This window comes from Pipistrellus hanaki (assembly GCF_964339955.1).
Source record: "Pipistrellus hanaki genome assembly, chromosome: 9".
Lineage (NCBI taxonomy): Eukaryota > Metazoa > Chordata > Mammalia > Chiroptera > Vespertilionidae > Pipistrellus > Pipistrellus hanaki.
Window position 1 is genome coordinate 42,958,421 of NC_140511.1, and position 21,034 is coordinate 42,979,454.

Consider the following 21,034-nt stretch of genomic DNA (forward strand, 5'->3'; position numbering starts at 1 on the left):
CTCTGCTTCTAGTAGCTGTAACCTTGAGCAAGCTTCGTAACACGCTGGGTCTCAGCTTCCCTGCTTATTGAACATGGGTCACGGTATTCACATTTCATGACTGTTGGCTCTTATTGTAGAGATAAATCTGTATGAGAGCCATGGTGGGGCCTGGCACAAAGTAGGCCAATCTCACTGTGAATCTGAGAATCTGGGAGGTTTCTGGCTTGGTCTGGAGACATAGGCTGAGGACTGTTTAATTTTAATGCAGCGGTCGGCAAACTCAGCAGAGCCAAATATCAGCAGTACAATGATTGACATTTCTTTTGAGAGCCACATTTTTTAAACTTAAACTTCTTCTAATGCCACTTCTTCAAAATAGGCTCACCCAGGTCGTGGTATTTTGTGGAAGAGCCACACTCAAGGGGCCAAAGAGCCATATGTGGCTCGAGAGCCGCAGTTTGCCAACCACGGTTTTAATGTATTATCTGCTTTATCTTTTTACAACAGAGGCATTTCAGGTTGCCTCAAATATCAGTGTCTCTGTGCCTCTATTTCCCCTTTGCGACATGAAAAATGAGGCTGTGCGCCACAATGCCAAGTGTTGGTGAGTCCGCAGGGTTTATTCTAACATCTTACCAACTTTGTCTCTGGCCTCAACCATCAGACTAGCTGTTGCCGAAAGGAATATCTCCGCTCAGGTGAAGGGCTCTCCAGGGGAGAAGGGAAGTGAACTAAAATTTCCTAAAAACCTACAAGTAATGTTACGAGCCTTATCTTATTTTATCCACTCTCTGAGCTGGTTGGGTAGGTTCTATTATCCCATTTTACAGACTGGGAAGCTGAGAATCCAAGAAGTTAAATAACTTGTCTGAGAACCCGCAGCCACCAAATGCTGGCCCTGCATGGAAACCTAGCTCCGATTTCAACACGTGATCTCTTCTTCCTGTGCAAAGTGTGCCTCCCCACCCCCAGCAGAGAGCACCCAGGGAACGCCAGGCCGACCCGGATAGCTGGTTCCCATCCCACTGGCACGACAGAGCAATGGCATCCTTCTCTCTGTGCTCAGGTCTGCCTGGTAGGTGCCACGAGTCAGCTCTCTCCTGGGCCACAGACAAGCCCCGCTCCACGCCAGCCCATGAAAGCAAGCTCTGCATGGGGAGTCAGGATGCTACACTCTGCCCCGACTACTCTGACCTAGCCCACCCAGCCCACCAGTGCTTTAAGCAGAGGGCTGGATTGACTAGCCCCTAGGTCCCTAGGCCATCACCGTAGACACGTAACTGCACCGTGCACAGGCCTGCCCTCCGATGGGAGCTGTTATGACAGGACAGGGGGACAGGGGGGTACCTCGCATGCCCAGGCCAGGGCACTTGCCTTTTCTAGATGTGCCAACAGTCAGAGGGAGGGAGAGTCAGAGCTGGGGTAACAGATCCCTAACCCAGACTGAAATAGAAACTCATTTCAGAGACAAATGGGGAAATGGCCCCTAGACAGGAGGGGCTGCGGCGGAGTGTCACTGGGGAGGGCCTCACAGGCACACACAGCCTCTGCCACAGCGGGCACCTGCCACCATGCTCTGCCGAATCCCCGCTCCTCCAGGAAGGCCAAAAGGCCCCCCCCCCCCCCCAGGTCCCACACTGAACAAAATGCCTCAACTTCTTTGAACCTCAGCCTCCTCGATTGCAAAATGGGGATAACAACAACCTTGGCTACGTTTGCTTTTATGGGAAGCACTTAACACACAGTCGGTGCTCAACAAATGACAGCCCTTAACCTTCTCTTTCAGCTCACTATGGACCAAGGGATTCATTTATTTGTTTTTATTATTCATTCATTCATTCATTCATTCATTCATTCATTCAGCACACCAGCAAGCACACGCCCACCAGGTAGGCCACCACAGTTTAAGAATAAAGTTTTTGGAGTCAGGTAGGAGTTAAAACCCCAGCCCTGGCGGGGTAACTCTGGGAAAGCCATTTCCTCTCTCCTGGACTTCATTTCCTTGCCTGTAAAACGGGAATAAGAGCCCCTCCAGCGGGCGCTGGGATGTGGACCGAGTCCGTGGGACAATGGTGTGAGAGCAGCCAGCGCCGAGCAGTGGAGGGAAAAGCGGAGGCAGGTGGGTTGCCCCGAGGAGCCGGCGAGCCGCCAGCCCTGCGGGCCAGGCCGTGCTGAGCGCCAGGCGGCCGGCCTCCGGGGACGGCCACAGGATGAGGCCAGGGCGGGAGGGAGGGGAGAAGAGCCGTGGGCTCGGAGACAATTGCTAGGTTTCCGGACCGTGGACCGATCCCTTTCTGGTAAACTAAGACACAGCGAGGAAACACACAAAAAAAAGACTTTTGCAAAGTTTAGAGGAGAAAAGCCCAAGCCAAACAGGGAGCCTGGAGCAGTGTGGAGCGGCTGCACCCCACCGAGCCAGGGGAAGGTGCGCACTCACACGCATGGCACACGTGTGTGTGCACACTCACAAGCTGCACGTTCTCACTGGTGCAGACACACTCCAGGGCTTTCACACACATGCAGATGTACCATCAGAGGCAGAGCAAAGAGCCTTGTCATGGATTGTCTCATACGATAACAGGGTGGAGAGACTGTCCCTGAGTTGGCTGAGGACCTGTTCTCGAGATGGCAGGAGACGTGAACCCCAGAGACCGTAAGGGGCCAGGACTGTCCCCCAGGCTGTGCTGCCTCCTTTTCCCCAGGCGTGGTGTCAGCAGGAGATGAAAGGCAACAGAAACTGCAGAAAAGCTTACCCCAGCTCCCCCAGATACACTTGTTTACCCTGCTTTGTTCCTCTTTAACAAGCCACACCTTGACTTAGGGACACATCTTCCCCGCCGGCCATGGGGTCAGCTTCAGGGTCTCTTGAAATGAGCTGGGCTGGCACGGGCCAGAGCTTCCCAAGGACCGTCCATCTGGTCACCTAATCATGGCAGCCTCTCCCGCCACAGGCTCCCCCTCAAGGGACCCTCACCAGCATGGGACACCTAACAGTTTTCAGATACTTGGGGGGAGACCACTGTTATCCCTGTTTCACAGAGGAAGAAATTGAAGCCCAGAGTGGGAAAGTCTCCTGTGCCTTGAGGTGGTTCCCAATCCTGCCTCCACTATCCCACTCCCCGACCGTGGCCCAGCCTGGCCCCCGTACCTCCATCTCCTCCGCCCGCCCTCCGAGCTGCAGACCCTGCAGGCTCCAGGCACAGTCAGGCAGCGGAGGGAGGAGGAGCTCCCATGTCTGCTCCTGCTCCTGCTCCATCTGCGATGGCTGCCAGGAGACTGCGGAGGGCGCTCTGAGAGGAGGAGGAAGGGGCTCAGGGACCCTCTCAGCATTGACCCAGGACACTCACCCAGGAGTCAGCGAGCTCCACGTTGGTCTGTGAGGTGTGGGAGCAAATTCTGACCCGGAGCCGTCCCTGCTGCTGGCCAGTCTCTGTGCCACAGACTGTCACGTGCCTGTCTCACAGACGCCCCAGAAGGCAGCCGATGAGGAAACCGAGATATCTGAAGAGGGGAAGTAACTCGCCGCAGCACAGAGCTGGCCAGCTGCAGGCCTGGGACCCAACGCCCAAGAACTGTGGTGGGCAAACTGCGGCTCCGCAAGCCACATGCGGGTCTTTGGCCCCTTGAGGGTGGCTCTTCCACAAAACACCATGGCCTGGGTGAGTCTATTTTGAAGAAGCGGTGTTAGAACAAGTTTAAGTTTAAAAAATGTGGCTCTCAAAAGAAATGTCAATCGCTGTGCTGTTGATATTTGGCTCTGCTGACTAATGAGTTTGCCGACCACTGGCCCAAAAACATACCAGCTCAAGTCCCTAACCCCAAGGCTGACTCAGCCCCTAACCAGCTGCGAGCTGTCACTTCACCCTGAGTGTGATCATCAGCTCAGCCCTGAGGGCCGTGGGGAAGACTGAGTGAGGCGGCATTTAAGGACCAGGGCTTGATACAGAGTAGGAGCTCATCAGGTGACTTCTTTTCTCCTCCTCCTCTCCACCCCCCCTCAGCCCTCTCCTGGCCTTTCTCAAGTCTGGAGAGAGCCCTGGTCCTACTCAGGCCGTCACAGGGAACCATTAACCTGGTGTTCTCAGCAGTGCCTGGGAGGCCCATTAGGAGTGGCCGAGGCCCCGAGACTAATGGCTCTGTTGACTGCAGCTCTGACTCCACTGGTCCAGATGCCATCCTGTCCCCTGGGGACTGAGGATGGCTCTGCAGATTGAAGGTGGCTTGGAGGAAACTCCGAGCCCGGTCACCATCCCCTTCCCTAGCTCCCATCCATCCTTGAGCTTGGACTTGATGAGCAGGAGGCCAGGGTGGCTCTGCCTCGGGCTAATGGTGGGACTGATGGCCCCTCCCATCCATGAGATGAGTCCTCCTTCTCTTTCTCCTTCACTCCATCTCTCTCTCTCTCTCTCTCTCTCTCTCTCTCTCTCTCTCTCTCTTTATGGGTACTGATTTGGTGCCTTCTCCATGTAGGTAATGTTAAAGGCATTCGAGAGCATAAAACAAAGAATTGCCCTTGTAGCACCTACATTCTAGCAGTGGAGACTAGTTTATTTTGGTTGATGAGTAGTGATTAAGAACTATAGCAAGACATAGGGAGGGTACCAAGGGGGGAGGGGGAGAGACTGTCCCTGAGTTGGCTGGGGACCTGTTCTCAGATGAACCAGAGACCCTACCAGGCCGGGTCGGTCCCCCAGGCCGTGCTGCCTCCTTTTCCCCAGGGGTGGTGTCAAAAGGCAACAGAAACCCCAGAAAAGTTTACCCCAGCTCCCCAGACACACTTGTTTACCCTGCTTTGTTCTTAACAAGCCACACCTTGACTTAGGAACACACTTTCAGGCAGGCAAGCAGAGAGGGGAGGGGTGATTAGGCAGGCGGAGGCAGGTGCAATCTCGAGATTGCACATCTCTTGCCATCTTGAGAACAGGTCCTCAGCCAACTCAGGGACAGTCTCTCCCCACTTGTCACCCTCTCTCTGTTTCGCTTTTCCACCCGTGAGCTGCAATTTCAGACAGGCCATCTGGCACCGTGGGGATTTGCTGGGTCATCTTCTCACACCATCTCCTGCCCAGCCTGGAGGAGCCCCCAGGCTCTGAGCCCCCTCTCTGTGTCAGGCCATGCCTTGATTGATCTCGGCAGCAGGCCAGGAACTGAGGAAGGCGAGGGGCTCCCTGAGCACAGGCTTCAGCTCAGGACGACCAGGGCTTCCTTCACAAGCTCAGAGGGGGTGTGCATTCCCCAGCAAAGCCCAGTGTTCCACTGTAGAGAGAGGACTTAGGGCTCAGAGGCGGGCAGAGACGTGTCTGGGACACACAGCAACGCAAAGGTGTCCCTGTTCCCCTTCCTGCCTCTTCTCGGGCATGTGCACAGGGGTGGACTACGGCTGTGCCCTCAGCCAGCTCCTGCTGACGGTGTGTGAGTGCTCCTCTCTTGGGCCCACCTGGGGGTCCCAGCCTGCCCCCACCTTCCAGCTCTTACTCTCTAAGCCCCACGAAAGCAAAAACTTCTTCCAAGTTCAAGTTCAGGAGACGAGTTTTGGCCAATTATGCCTCATGTTGCAGTGTGACCTCAGGCAGGTCCCATCCCTCTGTGGGCCTGGGTTCCCTCATCCGTCAAATGGAGGAATTGAAGGCATCTACCGCTCAAGGCTGTCATGAAGAACGAGAAAGACGCTGGAAAGAAGGCAGTTTGCAAAACTTAGGTGCTACCCAGATGACGGGGTTGTCCTATGTCCAGCAGCCTGGCTTACCCGGATTCCTCTTCACGCTGCGAGGCCCTGAGTCAGCCCCCAGAGCGAGTCCTTGACCTTTGACAGGAAATAAGTGAAAATTCCACAGATCCAGTTCTTCAGAAAAGACAAAGCCACCTCTGCTCACAACCATCTGGCAGGAAGCTCAGGAAGGGCCCCTTCTCTGTCCTCGAGGTGAGAAGGTGAGGAGGGAGTGATGGGAAGGGGCAAGGCTGGGAGGCCTGGGGGCGTATGCCGGGAAGAGAAGGAGCAGGCCTGAGGGAACAGGGAGGGTCACTCATCTCCCACCTCAGGCCCTCAGACTGGAAAGGATGGAAGTTCATAAAGAACAGGCATATGCATGTTTGCATGAGGGGTGGGGGGTGTCAGCCATGTGTGGGTCTGACCTGGAAGTTGCCCATGTACTCACATGTGTTTGGAATAGCAGCAATGAATGTTTTCTTTGTACACACATGCACACACATGCCTACTCCCGGGGAGCCCACAAACCCAGCTCACAGGCCTGTTTTCCCGGGGGAGGGGGTGCAGCTTTTGTCACAATCCCAGGCGGGCTGAGATGCCATAGGCGATTTGTGGGTTCCTGGTCACTGCAGGCTCTCAGTTTTCCCCAGGAACAAAAGCACTTAGACAAGAGGAGGAGGAAGGCTTAGAGGATTAACTGGGGCTCTCCCAGGTCAGCCCTGGGTGTAGGCTTCTGGAGGGGGTGGTTGGGAGGGGGGTTGGTGTGTGCCCAAGGCCAAAGCCCTCCAGGGGTCTTCAGACCCCCCACAGCCGTTCTCCTTCCTTCAGTCACAGCAGGAACCCCCCAGCCCCTGCACAACAGTCAGGCACCTCACAGTTTACACCTTGCATGTCCCGTTGCACCAACATTATGCCAGGCTGACCTTAGACCCTGCCTCCAGAGGCCCCACCCCCCAAGCAGCCACTGCCAGCTGGGTTTCAGGGTACCTCCTCCTGGCTCTTCCTGAACCTTGGAAAGAGGTTCAGGAAGAGCCAGGAGGAGGTACTGGCTATTCCTGTCCACGTGAGTCAAGGGCTGACAGGAATACCACACACACATCTGGGAACCGAGACCACTGCCCATCGGTCCTTCACTGCTTCCAGAAGCCAGGAGGAAAACACTACCCTCAGCCCTCTGTCTGAGACAGGCTGGTCCTGGTCTGATAGAGCAGACTCGGTACCTCTGGGATTCAGATCAGATCCTAAGAGAGCTGCCACCACTTCAGGTTTGCAGGCAGCATGCCTGGTGGTCCCTCAGACATGGGGGTGGGGGTGGGGAGGAGGGCTGGTCCCTCTTGCTGCGCCTGTTTTCCTTCTCTGCAACCTGGACATTTTGCAATTCTGTCCAGAGTCTGGGGACTGTTGTCTACCGCTGCAGGAAAGCACAGAGGAGCCACAGAGACCTGGCAGAAGAGGAGAGAGGGTGTGCCCGCAGGTGCAATCCTGCACTGGGGCGTGCACAGCACACCCAGACCCTGAGGCGACTCCATACAACCCACACAGGTCCACATGTGTGCCTATGCCCAGGCACCTGCCATACCAGAAGCACACCACTCCTACCATGCACACCTGCCCTGCTCAGGTATGTATCTGTGTGCAGCTCAGCATGCACAGGGCTCCTGAGCAGCTCAGCGGCAAGTATCACACAAGGAACTTTCAGGACCAGAAAAGAGAGGGAGGAGAAGCACTGAGTCCTCGGATGCCCAGGCTCTTTGTTGGCTCTCACCAAGGGGTTACCAAGAACACAGAGGCTGTTCAGTTTTTTCTCCTCTGCCATCCTGCACAGGCCCTCCCCAGCTAGAATGCTCAGAGGCCCAGCACCTGTCCCGCCAGCCACCAGCCTAAAGTGAGGCTTTAGGCTAATTCATCACTGGATTTGGAAGCTCGAAGGACAGAATGTGGGGAAATGGAGTTCTAGCAAGGGCAGGGCCACTCCCAGGCAGAGGGGGCACAGCCACACAGCCCCCCCCCCCCCCCCCCCGGGCCCTCACATCATTAGGCCTTAGGTTCATTCACGCCCTTCATCCACTGAGCTCTTCTGAGGCTGGTGACCTAGTGGTGAGGGACAGCACCCTTGCCTCAGACTCAGCTCAGGGTCCAGCCTCCTCAGGTCTTCAGGGTGGGGCCCCAGGCCCAGGCTTCTCCGTCAGACGGAGGGTGAACTCTGCTCCGGATCACAGGCGTCATCGGAGAGCATGCCAGGAATGCTCTCGGAGGCCCCACCTCCTGACTCAGACTTCAGGCGTAGATGTGCACCCTGACATTTGAGAAGAACTGATCTAGAACATTCCACACAGAGCCGGCCCCTCCTCCTGCCAGCCCAACCCCGGATGGCTAAGAGACATTCGGGTCATAACTAACCTGGCAAGCACACAGCGCTTATACGATCTCCTTTGATTCTCACATGCCCTTATAAAACAGGGGCCATCATTATTCCTGTGTTACAGGCGGGAACACGAGGCACACTGAGTGCTTCATAACATAGCTCTCTTCGGTTCTTAGGGATAACAGTAGCAGAGCCAGAATTTGAACACAATGCTTTGAACCAACACACTGCCCCCTTCAGCAGCAACAGCTCCATGGCTGGGTAGGGTGGTGGGAGAGGCATAAAGAAAAGCAGACCAGCTGGTGTGGCTCAGTGGTTGAGCATCCACTATGAACCAGGAGGTCACGCTTTGATTACTGGTCAGAGCACATGCCCAGGTTTCAGCCTCGATCCCCAGCAGGGGGCGTGCAGGAGGCAGATGATCAATGATTCCCTCTCTTCATTGATGTTTATATTTCTCCCTCCCTCTTCTTTCCTCTCCAAAATCAATAAAAATATTTTTTAAAAATAAGAAAAAGATGCCCTGACCGGTTTGGCTCAGTGGATAGAGCATCGGCCTGTGGACTCAGGGGTCCCAGGTTCGATTCTGGTCAAGGGCATGTACCCAGTGCCCTTGGCCCCCAGTAAGTCTTACCCGGTCGTTTATAAGCCAGACAGTGTCCCCAGTGGGGGGTGTGCAGGGGGCAGCTGATCGATGTTTCTCTCTCATCAATGTTTCTGACTCTCTCTCCCTTTCCCTTCCTCTCTGTAAAACAAAACAAAACAAAACAACAACAAACAACAACAACAACAAAAAATCAATAAAAAAAAAGAAAAAGAAAAAGAAAAGTGAAAAATCCAAGGAGCCAGTGAATCTTCTCATAAAAATCAGGAAATACTCAATTTCACTTATTGATTGCTTTAGAATTTACAACTCTGTCCATGAAGGAGCTCAGACAATGCTCACACACTGCCACATGATCCTGTTAGACAAAGGACAGAAGAAAACAGCAGCAGAAACCTAGACCAAGGTGGCCACGGAGCTTCCTAGCAGCCAAAGCAAAAAGGAGGGACGGTTGGGGCTGGAGGGGGGGAGGCCATGAGGATTCCAGAGCTCTGCCCAAATCACCCCCCGGGGCGGGGACAAGGGGACCAGGGAAGAGACATTTGGGAGGCAGGTTCAGCGGGGCTTGACAGTTCCACGGGGGAGTTAAGAAGAAGGAGAAATGGAGGAAGAGGCCTGGGATGTGCCCAGCCCCTCACTCTCGCCAGTGGCTGGAGGACAGAGCACACCCCGGTGAGGACCGAGCACCGGGCCGCACAGCGGGGCCTGGGAGGCCTGCCCCCTGCGCCGCTCTTCCCTCAGGCCGACGCCTGCTCAGCCACCCTGCCTCACACACGGGGCCAGGACCCTCTGGCCTCCACTCCGCCCCCAGCTTCCCGGGGGCCTCTGCTCACCACATCGGCCCTCTGCAGCCATAGCTCCCTCCTTCAGTCATTAGCTCACGGGGAGATAATCATGGAGAGTTTTGTGCAAGGGGTGACACCCAGGAGTACCCACCCCACCCAATCTCTTAGACTCTCAGCTAATCCTGGGTTCTTCCAGAGGATTACACCCCCACCCCCTCCAGTTCTTTTAGTTCTGAGATGTATTTCTCACACGTGGGCTGAGGCTGGGTGGGGAAGAGGGGAAGGGAGACGGGAGACGTGGCTTATGCTGCCTTTTCACATCTCTTCCTCTGATCCTGCATTTGCTCATTCATCCCTCACCCGTTAACTGTGTGCAGACTGGTCCAAAGTCCGGGCATTCCACGATAGTGCTGATGTCCTCGGGGACGGGAAAGAGAGGTCAGGGGGCTTTAGCGCCGTGTGTCCATTTGCCAGATGAGGAAAGGGACGGCTGGAGAGGGACGGCGATGTTTCCAGAGCCCCCCAGCGGAAACGGGGACCGGCCGTCCCACCAGCTCTCCATTTCCCGCCCCATAAACGTGCCGTTTCTGCCAACACCTCTCCGTCTTCCCACGACCGAGGTCTTCTCCGAGGCTCTCAGACAGAATCCAGTTTTCCTTTGGGGTCTCCTCAGCCCCAGTTCTTTTTCTCTCCTTTATTCCCCTCCATGTTCCCTCCGGGAACCAGGGACCCTACCCTTCCCTTATCCCGAGGGGACCGATGACAACCGGGATCCTAACCTTTCCCGCTCCGGGGCCGCCCTGGCCTGAGAACCACAAGTTGCCCCGAGCAGCCCCACTGCCGGCTGAGGAGGGGCCTTTGCTACCCATCCCGGGGGGGGGGGGGAAGGGGGGACGTGTGGCCATTCCCCCAGGGATCGTCCCTCAGCCCAGAGGTGCTGCCGCGGCTGTGGCCGGCTACGGAGGGACCTTCTGGGGCTCCTCTGGTCGTTTCGCAGAAGTGGCCCCGGTAAGTCTCCCCCGGTCATTTATAAGCCAGACAGTGTCCAACGGCCAGGGCTGGGACAGAATCCTCCAATTTCTTTTAAAAAATATATTTTTTATTGATTTTTTACAGAGAGGAAGGGAGAGAGATAGAGAGCTAAAAATGTCGATGAGAGAGAAACATCGACCAGCTGCCTCTTGCACACCCCCTACTGGGGATGTGGCCGCAACCAATGTACATGCCCTTGACCGGAATCGAACCTGGGACCTTTCAGTCCACAGACCGACGCTCTTCCACTGAGCCAAACCGGTTTCGGCCGGCATCAGAGAACGTTACAGCCAGAGCTCTAACAGAGCATTAGAGTTTGGGTCATAAAACGTTCAGGATGTTTGGGTTGAGATTATGGACTCTCAGGAGCGAGGCTGTAGAACCATAAACATTATAGCTGGGATTGGAGATGAAAGGCGACCGGGGCCAGAAGTGACGCCACACCGCTCGGTCCCACGTCGCCGAAGGCTGAACAGGGAGAGCTGGGCCTGGCACCTCGCCAACAGGGCGGACCGGCCTCCGCTGCCCGGGGAGTGCGCCCGCAGCAGCACCAGGGCCTCTGGGCCACGCACGCCCTGCCTGAGGCCGGGGGGCCTGTGGTCCGCTGCTGCCCGGCCCGGCCTCACCGCCAGCCCGTCGGAGCACCCGTCACCACAGCGGGTATATTTAGGTGCCCTCCCCAAACATGTTCCCACAGCTCCCAACACTGCCTTTTATGTCCCCTCATCCTCCCAGGCCTCCGGCCTTCTCTAAGCCGGCCCGATTCAGTCACTAGGAACAAGGGCTCTTGCTCTGCCAACACAAATGTTTCCCCCCCAGAACCCTCAGCCGGAGGGTTTTCCTGGCCCACGTCAGCCTGGAGCTCAGACCCACCTGCTGGAACTCTGACCTCGCAGCCTCCCTCCAGCTTCCAGAGTCTGCCTTGACTTTCCTCATTCTAGGCAGAGAGCACCCCTACCCCTACCATCCACACACACACACACACACACACACAAGGGCACAGGCTAACATTTTCCTGTTCCTCTGGTATTTGTCAGGAGAGAGAGGCCTCCATCCATGCTTCATGGTTGCCCCTGCATCTCTTTTTTAAAGTTTTTAAAATACATTTAAAAAAATATATTTTATTGATTTTTTACAGAGAGGAAGGAGAGAGGGATAGAGAGTTAGAAACATCAATGAGAGAGAAACATCGATCAGCTGCCTCTTCCACACCCCCTACTGGGGATGTGCCCGCAACCAAGGTACATGCCCTTGACCGGAATCGAACCTGGGACCTTTCAGTCCGTAGGCCGATGCTCTATCCACTGAGCCAAACTGGTTTCGGCTAAAATACATTTTTATTTATTTCAGAGGAAGGGAGAGGGAGAGAGAGATAGAAACATCAATGATGAGAGAGAATCACTGATCGGCTGCCTCCTGCATGCCCCGCATTGGGAATCGAGCCCGAAACCCAGGGGTGTGCCCTGACCGGAATCGAACCCGGGACCCTTCAGTCCGCAGACTGGTGCTCTATCCACTGAGCCAAAAACAGTTAAGGCCCCTGCATTTCTCCTCCGGCCTCTCTCCCAGGCCCCATCCCAGGCCTTGCCAGAGACTTGGCATCTGCCCATTTCAGACTGCATCGTCCCAGAAGCCAGTCACTGGGAGTTCAGCATTGCTAGAGCCGGGGCCAGGAGTGGCCACCCCAGGCACACTTAAATGGGGTGGGGTGTAGGGGGGCTCTCAGATTCCCACCTGCCTGGTTCATGGGGAATCATTGGTTCTGTGGGAATTGGGGAACCCACTCCTGTCAGGGCCGGGGAGACCCATCATTATTATCATAGTCTTATCACCGGCACCATCGTTTTATTACCAGCTGTTAAGGGTTCTCCGTGTGCTGGAGACCGTGCGAAGCACTTTACATCCAGAGACTCGGTTCTCATTACAACCCTGCAAAGCAAATACCGGTAACGTCTCCATTTTATAAAGGAGGAAACTCAGGCACAGAGAGATTTTACCCCCAGTCCTCTGTGCACAGAGTGCAGGAGCTGGGATTTAAACCAAGCCTGGGGAACAGAACGGGGTCAGCTGCACCAATGCTTTCACCTCCATTACCCGGCTCAGCACACCACACACACAGGACACACACCTCACAGCACGACAGTCCCCGGGGGTCACTGCTATGGGGACCCCCGCCCCTGTGGTCCTCTGGGGTCCGGCAATTTCTCCTTGCCCCACCCGTGGAGCAAAGGGGAGAACCTCATTGGTGGTCAGGGCTCCTCCCCAGAAGCCAGCTCCCCTGCCCCCACACTAGAAATAATCAAGACAGAGCCCACACGGCCCCCCACGCTTCGGAGACCCCCTCCTCCAGACACAGTGCCGATGGCCGTGCACAGCCCCAGCTTCCCGCCACACAACGGCGGCGCTGACACGAGCACACGGCGCAGCCACACGGCCACCTCCCTCCGCAGCCTGGGTCCCGCCGTCCGGCGCGGAGGACAGGGAGGAGCTGGTACTCTCCAGGCGCCCAAGGGCTCCCGGCACAGGACAGACCTGCTCGTTACCCAGTGAGCCAACTCCCTGCATGGGAACTTATCGGACCGACATATGTACACCAAGGGAAATGCAGAAACGTTACAGGGGAATGCAACATCCACGTGAGTTTTGGAGCGTTGAAAGATGAGACTTCAAAGAAGCGTCCAGCGTGTGAGAATGTGCACGGGACTATTTGCACTTCCTCCACCCAGATCCGGGGTGAACTTTTACTCTCCCAGGCCCTGAGAGGGGCCGGGTGGAAACGTCAGAACCAGCCTGGGGCTGTGGTGACAGCGGCATCAATGCGTCTCCCCTCCATTACCCGGCTCAGCACGCCACACAGGGCCACGGATGTGACACACACAGGACACACGTCTCACAACGCGCACGGCACACATGTATGCACCCATGTGCCTTGGCTTCCGACATATACCGTGGGCACACACACATGGAACCCCTGGGCTGTCTTGGCACAGTTGCCCGCAGCTACAGATAGGTACCCCATACACTTCTTGCACGCTGACACACACCACAATCCACTGGTTATACTGGGCACACCACGCACACATCTCTCTCTCTCTCTCTCCTCTCTCTCTCTCTCTCTCTCTCACACACACACACACACACACACTCACCCCAGAATCCCACCGGAGCCTGGAGTGGACAGACCTGCACTGCACCCCCGCCCCTTCCACCCGCGCCCCGCACTCCTGCCCCGGGTCTCCGCCTCCGCACAGCCCTTCCTCACCTGGGCCGCTCAGCACGAGCAGGGCTGAGCCAGGGACGCACTCACTCAGGCGCTGGGGAGCAAACCCACAAACCCAGGGGCAGCACAGGCGCGGCGGCAGCTCCAGCTCCGGTCCCAGGCGTCTCATGCGCCCGGTGTCCCGCTCCTCCAGCGCGAAGGGGCGGGGCAGGGGCGGGGCCAGACCCAGCTGGCCGGGCCAGGCTGCCCGCCCCCGCCCCCGGGGAAAACAGGCGGCAGGGAAAGGCGCTCTGGGCCAGGACCTGGGACTTCTGGATTCCCAGCCAGGTTCCCTGGCGACTCCTACCCTTCTCTGGCCTCAGTTTCCCTCTCTGCATTGGGGACAGTGACTTAGGGGTGATTCCTCAGAATTGGCTCTGGTATGGGATGGTGGAAGAGAGGGAGGGGTAACTGTTATTTCTTGAGCACCTACTATGTGCCAGGTATCTCATTTAATCACCACAGCGATTCCAGAGGAGTTCCTTTTTATTTTTATTTTTACATAATATATTTTTATTGATTTCAGAGAAGAAGGGAGAGGGAGAGGGAGAGGGAGAGGGAGATAGAAACTTCAATGATGAGAAAGAATCATTGATCGTCTGCCTCCTGCACATCCCATACTGGGGATTTAGCCCACAACCCTGGCATATGAACTTCCTGGTTCATAAGTTGATGCTCAACCACAAAAAGGAGTTCTTAACTCCATTTTACAGGAGGGGAAACCGAGGCACAGAGAGCTGAGGTGACTTGCCCAAGGTCACACAGCTAACACATGGCAAACCCAAGATTTGAATCCAGGCAGTGTGACTCCAGAGCCTAAGTACCCCTCCAGCATGGGTTGGTGGCACTTTCCACACCATACATTGCCCCCTGGTCCTCATAACCACCCCAGGGCTTGGTGTTACAAACCCACGTTAGAGTAAGAACCTAGGGTTCAGGGAGATTATTTTACCCCAGTTCACCCAACTAGCGGGACATCCCTCTACAGAGGGGGTGGGTGGGAGTGATGCTGGGATGGTGAGTGTCAGGATAGTGTAACGGGAAGCTCCTGGGCCGTAGTTGGTGCTCATCAGTGTCAGCATTCCTCCTGAAGGCCACTCCCCTTCCCTTTCTCCTTTTCTTTTATCTTCTAATAGCCTCTATGGACAGTGGCCTCCAATGCCGTCATCCCTGGAACCTTCCAAGACCTGTGGCCCTCAGACAAGCTGGGCCCTCCTGTCAGCAACCATTGCAGCTCTTATTCCACAGTTACTGGGCCTCACAGGGGAGCTCAGGGGTGAGAGCGTCATCCCAACATGCCAAGGTTGCAGATTCGATTCCTGGTCAGGGCACATACATAAATCCACCATTTAAAGAGCCGAACAACACATTGATGTTCCCCTCTCTCCCTTTGTCTAAAATCCATTAAAAACAAACAAACAAACAAACAAACAAACTAACCATGATTGAGTTCCTACTCTGTGGCAGATTCTGTGCGAGGCACTGAGGATGTATAGGAAGAGGGAAGCTGTCTCATCTCCCTGCATGGTGCCCCGTCCAAATCTTCTCTCTCCATAAGCCTTCACTCCCTGACACCTCAATCTTACCTGCTGGTTCCACTTTCTACCTTCTTTGCCAAGACAATTCACTCTTCAAATGCTCACTGGCTCTTCCCTGTGCCAGGCCGCCAGAACTGAGACAAAGCTCAGTGGAGGGGTCTCTCATAAGGTCCTGCCCCAACTTTGCTCAACATCTGCCTCCCCAAGTTCCCAAGAAGTGGCTCTTGCCAAAACCGGTTTGGTTCTGTGGATAGAGCGTCAGTCTGAGGACTGAAAGGTCCCAGGTTCGATTCCATTCAAGGGCATGTACATTGGTTGTGGGCACATCCCCATTAGGGGGTGTGCAGGAGCCAGGGTATCTCTCTCATCGATGTTTCTAGCTCTCTATCTATGTTTCTAGCTCTCCATCCCTCTCTCTTTCTTTCTGTGAAAAATCAATAAAATATTTTTTTTAAAAAGAAAATAATCCCCAAATAATAATAATAAAAGAAGAAGAAGAAGAAGAAGAAGAAGAAGAAGAAGAAGAAGAAGAAGAAGGGGCTCTTCTTTCATCTGAAGGAGAAAGCCCCAGCCCTACCCAGAGCTGCTGTTCTGCTTCTGCCAGGTCCCCACACCCTTGGGTACCCCTCCATCTCCTGGTTCCCTTTCCTGCAGGCCTATTGTCAACAAAAGTTAATTGCCACCAAACTAATGTCAACAATAGTCTCAAATCTGGGGGTGCAGAAAAAGAAGAAATGTTAGTCAGATGAACAGCTTGCAAAGCTGGGAAACACAGCCTCCAGTGGAAACGGAAAGTGCACGCAACTAGACAAAAGGGAGGCTGCCTTTTAGAAAGTCCCCGCCCTGGTTACTAATTGGTCCGTTTTATTCAAACAGAGACTCCAAATCTTCACTGTCTAATTGATCCAAACCTCATAGTCCGATTGGTTAGAATTGTGCATTCTGATTGGTTGTTATGGGGTTGCTCTGATTGGGCAGTATTGATGCAAATGAGGATAGGTGTGCAGTTCTGATTGGACGGAGCAGGTTTCAGGTCTATTGGTATAAAGACAATGCCAGGGTTTACTCAGTTGTCAGGAACACAATGCAAGAGGCTGGCAGCTCAGTCTATAGCTTTCCCCTGGAATGCAGGGTGCTTGAGAGGCCGCTGTCAGCAATGGCTGCTAGACTCTGGCTATGAAGTTGGGCCCAGCTAACCACAAGGAGTCCTTCTTGGCAGGATGTATTCCTTCTTGGGGCTCACACTGTGAACATGCTCCAGCATCTCCCAAGCCCTGCCTTAGAGCCACCTCCTCCAGGTACTGCTCCCCTCTCCCCCGGACTGCTAGGGGTTATCTAGCCTCTATGCCCAGAACACTCCCAGTGACCTCCATGCCTCTGAAGGAGTGCACAGGGAGTCACGCCACAGACACATTCAAGATCTCTCCATATGGCCTCACAACAAACTTCCCCATTCTCCTCCTGCTTTCCAGACACCTCCCAGGGCTCTGTGCCCCCGTCTTTGCTCACGCTACTCATTCTCCCTGCAGAAGGGTAGTGTGCTGGACAAGTACTGTCCCCACATTCAACCAGCCTTTCTCATGCACACAGACCTACGGCTCCCTGGACAGCTCCCTTTTGCAGATTAAAGAACCCTTTTCAATACAACCCCCCCCCCCCCCTTGTCCTGTCTTTGTGATGACACCATCAGCCCTGGCAGCTCCGCCCAGCACCTGAGCACTCAGACAGAAACCAGACCCTCCTTCCATCCCAAATCATAGCCAACATTTATTGAATTCCCACCATGTGCCAGGATTAATGAAGAATTTCTTAAACAAAACCAACAACAAAAAAGAAAAAAAATTATGAAGGAAAAAACTGGTAACTCAAGCATAATAAAAATTTTTTTAATTGTGTTACTCCAAACACACACATACACACACATGAAGAGACAGACCACAATCTGAGGGAAGCTACTTGCAACACATATAACAGACAAGGGATTATTATGCAGCATATATATATATATATATATATATATATATATATATATATCTTTCTCTCTCTCTCTCTCTCTCTCTCTCTCGTCTAGTAATAATTAATGTCGTTTTTAAACATTAGTTTAAAATCTTGCTTGGCGTTGACTTGTATTGACATAACCTTCAAACACGTGGTATCTACAGAACGTGTGAAGTGCAATTAACAAGTTTTGCTTGAAAAAGTTTGTGTTTGGTTTGGTTTTTGTTGCAGAACTAGGGCTAAGAAGATGGCGGATGAAGAGCATATTCGGCACTGCATGCTTTACGAGTTCCAATTAGGAAGAAAAGCAAGTGAGGCTGCAAAAAACATCTGTAGTGCTCTTGGTCAAGATGCAGTTAGCGCCAGAAAATGCCAGCGTTGGTTTGAGAAATTTCGCGTGGGAAATTTTTCGTTAGATGACAAGAGTGGTCGAGGCCGTGTGTCCAATTTTGATCAAGAAGCTCTTCAAGCTCTTTTGGTGCAAAATCCTCAAATTACCCAACAAGAGCTTGCGACAACTTTAAATTGTTCACAAAAAACAATTTCCAATCAATTGCGTGCACTTGGCAAAGTCCAAAAGTTTGGAAAATGGGTTCCTCATGAGTTGACCGACAACAACCGTAATCAAAGAGTCACAATTTGCAGTTCGCTCCTCTCTCGTCAAAACTGTTTGCCGTTTTTAGAGCAAGTTGTTACCGGAGATGAAGAATGGGTGCTGTATGTTAATTTGAAAAGGCGGCCTCAATGGTTGGACAAAAATGAGGCTCCGCAGCCCACGCCAAAACCTGACTTGCATGTGAAAAAAGTGATGTTGTGTGTTTGGTGGAATTTTAAAGGAATTCTTCATTATGAACTTTTACCATCTAACCAAACCATTACAAGTGCAGTGTATAGTGCCCAATAGGAAAGGTTAGCCCAAGCTTTAAGAGAAAAAGAACCCGCGCTGATTAATCGGAAGGGCGTAATTCTTCACCACGATAACGCACGACCGCATACTGCAAGAATCACTGCTGAAAAACTGCGCCAGTTGGAATGGGAAGTTCTCCCTCAACCTGCATATTCTCCTGATATTGCCCCTTCCGATTACCATTTGTTTCGTTCTTTGCAAAACTTTCTTCTTGGAAAAAAATTTAATAATGAAGAATGCCTCAAAAATGCATTGACCGAATTTTTTGCATCAAAATCACAAGAATTTTACAACAGAGGGATTAAAATGCTTCCTGAGCGTTGGGCACAAGTAGTAGAAAACAACGGCAACTATATTGTTGATTAAATTTTTTGTATTGTTTAAATAAATTTGATTTAAAAAAGTATTAGAAAACGACATTAATTATTACTAGACCTAATATAAACTCTTATATATCAGTGAGAAAAAGCCAAAGAACCTAACAGAGAAATGAGCAAAAGACACGAAGAGAAAAATTTCACAGAAGAGGAAGCACGTATGGCCAATCCACATATGAAAATACGTTAACCTCACTATCAACCGGGGAAATGCCAGTTGAAACCTCAGTGAAGTATCATTTTTTACACATGAGATTAGCAAAAAATTGAAGAGTTTGATAATACCACGTTTGTTGAGAGTGTGGGAAGAGAGAAACTTTTGTGCACTGCTGGTGGGACTAAAAACTGAACACAACTAAGATGAAGAGCAATTTGTCAATATCTAGTGGCTGAAGATGCACATAGTCTGATACTAAGCCATTCCACCCCAACATATAAGGACAGGAGAAACTCTTGGCAGGTGTATGAAAACCCACACCGCAGGAATTACGTCTACAGCAAAACATTGGGAACAATCTAAATATCCATCAATAAGAGAATAGAAAAACATTTTTATTGTTATTGTTATTTAATCTCTCCCTTGCTATTTAATCTCTCCCTCTCCCAATATTTGCTCTAATGACTTGCAAAATTTTTACTAGTAGACACCCTGTCATGACAGATCTGTGGGCGTCCAATGGCCTGAGGAGAGGACGTGGAGTGAGCTGCAGCGGTAATTCAGCTGTTCTCATAGGATAGGATCATGCCTCGTACTTACGTTGCTTATATTTGTTTGGTACATAATTGTTGCCAACTCCCCCTCATTATTAAATGTCTTCTAAGCCGAGACCGGTTTAGCTCAATGGATAGAGCGTCGGCTTGGGGACTGAAGAGTCCCGGGTTCGATTCCTGTCAAGGGCATGTACCTTGGTTGTGGGCATATCCCCAGTGGGGGGTGTGCAAGAGGCAGCTGATCGATGACTCTCTCTCATCGATGTTTCTAACTCTCTATCTCTCTCCCTTCCTCTCTGTACAAAATCAATAAAATATATTTAAAAAAAAAAAAATGTCTTCTAAGAAAGTCGGGAAGCCTGACAAGGAAGTAGGTGAGCCCGAGAGACTTAGAAAAGCCCTTACTTAGACGAAAATATGGCAGCAATAAAGCTCACGGAGAGGCTCGGCCAGGTACACTCCTCCATCACGCACAGGAGCTGCTCTCTGTGTGAGGAAACAGAAATGGCTCGTTCAGTATCAGATTCTGCAGTAACCAGTGTTGTAAATGCTTTAGAACTTTCTGTAATGATGGAAATACCCTGTATCTACTGTCCAACATGGTGGCCTCTCGACTCTTGTGGCTACTGAACACTTGAAATGAGTCTAGTGTAACTGAGGACCTGAATGTTTAACTTTTAATTAATTTACATTTTAACTTAAATAGCCTCAGTGGCTAGTAGATATCATATTGGACAACATAACTTTATACTATGCATAAATCCTTGTTGATTATTAACAACTTTAATGAAATTGAATATTTGTGAGAAATTAGTTGAAGTTTTCATATTTTTTTTCCAGCAAAGATTCTATAATATGGGCTTTCAAATTTGCTATTAGGAATGGTCTATGTTCTGATAATAAGAGACGAATGTATAGTCATATAATGGAATACTATGCAGTAGGGAAAACGAATGAACCAAAGCAACACACAGCAATAAAGCTAAATCTCACAAGCATAATGTGACTGGAAGAAGTATAAGAAAAATGCACACACTATCATGCTAACAAAGTTTTAAAACATGCAAAGTAATACTAAACTTAGTAGAAAGCATAGGAGGGCACGAATGGGGATAACCAACAGTGTAACGTTACCCTTGAAGTTAAGGAGGAGGTGAGATTGTAGGTGACACACTGGTTGCTTGTGTTTCTCTCTTGACTTCCCAACTCCTCTGCATGCTCTGCAAAGTCAGGGTGAGCAGGGCCAGCACAGAGAGAAGTACCTCCTCTCAAAATCCTTCTGTCTCTCTCATACCAGACAGGGCCCAGTGCCTCCTAGGGTTCCCAAGGTCCCACTGTTGGCCTCTGATACACCTGATCATTGCAGCCTGTTCAAGGTCTAGAATTATCTGGGTAAAATCAGGGAGGCTGTTCCTGGGAGAGAGGGCAGCATGCAAAGACCTGGAGGTGAGACAGAACATGGCAGATTCTGGGAATCTTGTCAAGCTCAGATCTACTGGAGAGTCCAATGGAGGAGAGGGGCATGACAAGGTTGAAGGGGGCCAGTCCTTGCAGGACCTTGAGTGCCAGGCTGGGAAGACTGATTTATCCGGAGCGTGATGAGAGCCTTGGAAGGGTATGAACGGGGAAGGGACAGAATCAGACTTGCGTCTTAGAAAGATTGCTAGCTGTTGTGAGGAGGGGAAGAAGAGGAGGCAGGGACCAGTGACAAGGCTGGGCCAGTATCCAGGCGAATGGTGGCCAACACAGTGGAGATGAAAGAGGGATGA

At 52.3% G+C, this 21,034-nt stretch overlaps 1 protein-coding gene across 4 annotated transcripts in view; it reads right to left on the reverse strand.

Annotated features, from left to right (window-relative positions):
* P2RY6 (pyrimidinergic receptor P2Y6) overlaps positions 1 to 21,034 on the reverse strand; it is an 89,476-nt gene that overhangs the window by 23,483 nt on the left and 44,959 nt on the right. For 2 of the 4 annotated variants that reach the window (XM_084893427.1, XM_084893422.1), the window contains exon 1: positions 13,738 to 13,863. The exons of 1 other annotated variant lie outside the window; for it this stretch is intronic. The gene's annotated coding sequence lies outside the window, so the exon portion shown is untranslated. Of the gene's footprint in view, positions 1 to 3,329; positions 3,418 to 13,737; positions 13,864 to 21,034 lie in introns of those variants that run through there. One more of the 4 variants, XM_084893421.1, reaches the window with a different exon arrangement.